At 38.5% G+C, this 2,295-nt stretch overlaps 1 pseudogene; it reads right to left on the reverse strand.

Moving 5' to 3' along the window:
- Nucleotides 1-264: 264 nt before the first annotated feature.
- On the reverse strand, nt 265-1,950 carry LOC112823394 (60 kDa heat shock protein, mitochondrial-like; annotated as a pseudogene).
- Between the last annotated feature and the right edge of the window lie 345 nt (nt 1,951-2,295).

The following is a 2,295-nucleotide window of genomic DNA, read 5'->3' on the forward strand; positions in this document are numbered from 1 at the left end:
TTCTTGTACTCAGTTACCAGGAATGTATAAATATCTTTTTATTCAAAAGTACAAAATAAGTTATCTGCAAGCATGGACAATGACAGCAGCAAACCATTATATGTTGCCAATTGTAACTGATGATTACAATGATTTTCTTAAACATCAGCCAGCCTTTTCTTCAGTCATTTCTTTCAACTGACTTCTCAGAAATTATTGTTGAGGAGCTCTGCCTTGAGCTTCCTCTCACAGTTCATTAGTAATGGTTCAGCACTACTCTAGGAATTAGAACATGCCACTGCCCATACCACCTTCCATTCCACCTATTCTGCCCATTCCAGTGTCCTTCTCTTCTTTGGGAATTCTGGTGACTACAACTTCTGGTATAGTTAATAGAGAGGCCACTCCAGCAGCATCCAAGAAAGCAGTTCTTGCATCCTTAGTTGGATCAATGATTCCTTCTTCCATTATAGTCACAAAATCTTCAAGCATAGCATCATAACCAACTTCTAAGGAAGTTTGCATAATTTTCTCAACTATCTGTGATCCTTCAATAGCCTGCATTCTTAGCAATGGTCAGGTATTTTGAGTGTTCATCTAGTAATTTCTATACCAAATTTTTGGTCTTTAGCTGGAGTTACTGAGTCCAAGTCTGGAATGCACACTGAGGCAGGGCACAACCACTTCCCAGAACAATGCCTTCTTCAGTAGCAGCTCATGTAGCTTTGAGGGCATCTGTAACTCTCTTTCTTTTCATTCACATCAACACCACTTGTCCCAACAACCTTCAGCACAACTACTCCATCTGAGAGTTTTGCCAGGTGTTCATTCAGTTTTTCCCTTTCATGTTCACTAGTTGTGACATCTAACTTCTCTGTGATTTCTTGAAAACATTTTTCAATTTGAGCCTTGTCATCTTTTCCTTTCAAGAGCATGGCATCATCTCTGCTTACAAAGACCTCTCCAACTTTCCCTAAATCATGAAACTGAACGTCTGAAGATTTAGTCAATCCTTCTCCAAACACTGCATCACCAGTAGCAGTAGCCATGTTTTTAAGCTGGTTCTTTCTATTGTTGCCAAAACCTGGAGCTTTGACTGCTACAATCTGAAGACCAATTTTTAACCTATTCAAAACCAGTGTACTTAGAGCTTCTCCATCAACATCGTTAGCAGTTATGACTAAGGGCTTACACTGAACATAGGCAATTTCAAGAGCAGGTATAAGTAGGACACTAGAAATTTTCTTTTCACTCAGAAGAACATAGGTATCTTGGAGTTCACATTTCTGACCTTTTGATGTATTAATAAAGTATGAAGAAATATAACCTCAATCAAACATCATGTTTTTAATAATTTCTAATTCATCATTTAGTGTTTTTCTATCCTTTACTGTGATAATGCCCTCTCTTCCAACCATTTTCATTACTTCAGAAATGATGTTGCCAATTTCTTTGTTTCCATTTGCAGAAATAGTGGCAACCTGAGCAATTTCTTCAGGGGTTGTCACAGTTTTAGACTACTTCTTAGGTTCAGCAATTGTAGCATCAACAGCTATCACAGGACTAGCACCTTTGCTAATCTTCTTGAAGCCTTCCTTGGCAATAGACCATGCTAATACAGTAGCAGTAGTAATGCCATCCCCAGCCTCTTCATTTGTATTATTGGCAACATCTTGAACAAGTTTAGCACCAATATTTTTATATTTATCTTTTAAGTCAGTGAACTTTGCAATGGTTACACCATTTTTTGTTACTTTGGGACTTTCCCAATTCTGTTTAATAATCACTGTTCTTCCCTTTGCCCCATAGTACAGCTACAGTTGGCTAAAAGACTAAAGGGCTGCACTTGGCTAAAAGGTTTGCAATTTGATGCATTAAGGCTCAAATTTTGGCATGAGCCCAAGTGAGATATGGAGCCAGTGCCCTGGATACTGGCCTAATTTGGCAAAAGACTGTGGATAATCAAAGCATTTCCGAGTGGCAGCAGCAGAGTGTGCTGCTGGTGAGACAGGCAATAGGAGGTGAGTGAGGGATAGAATGCATGGTATATACAGCCAGAATTATATGGTATTTTTATTTTTAATTATCTTGAGGTACTCCCATATTGTTTTACACAGTGACTGCACCAATTTACATTCCCACCAACAGTGCATGAGGATACCTTTCTCTCCACATCCTCACCAACACTTGTTATTTCTTTTGGATACTAGTTATACTGACAGGTGTAAAGTGATACCTCATTGTAGTTTTGATTTGCATTTCCCTAATGATTAGTGATGTTGAGCATCTTTTCATATGTCTGTTGGCCAACTATAT

The sequence above is a fragment of the Callorhinus ursinus genome, unplaced genomic scaffold, assembly GCF_003265705.2.
Source record: "Callorhinus ursinus isolate GAN/ISIS: 27379988/994484 unplaced genomic scaffold, GSC_fseal_2.0 scaffold1, whole genome shotgun sequence".
Classification (NCBI taxonomy): domain Eukaryota; kingdom Metazoa; phylum Chordata; class Mammalia; order Carnivora; family Otariidae; genus Callorhinus; species Callorhinus ursinus.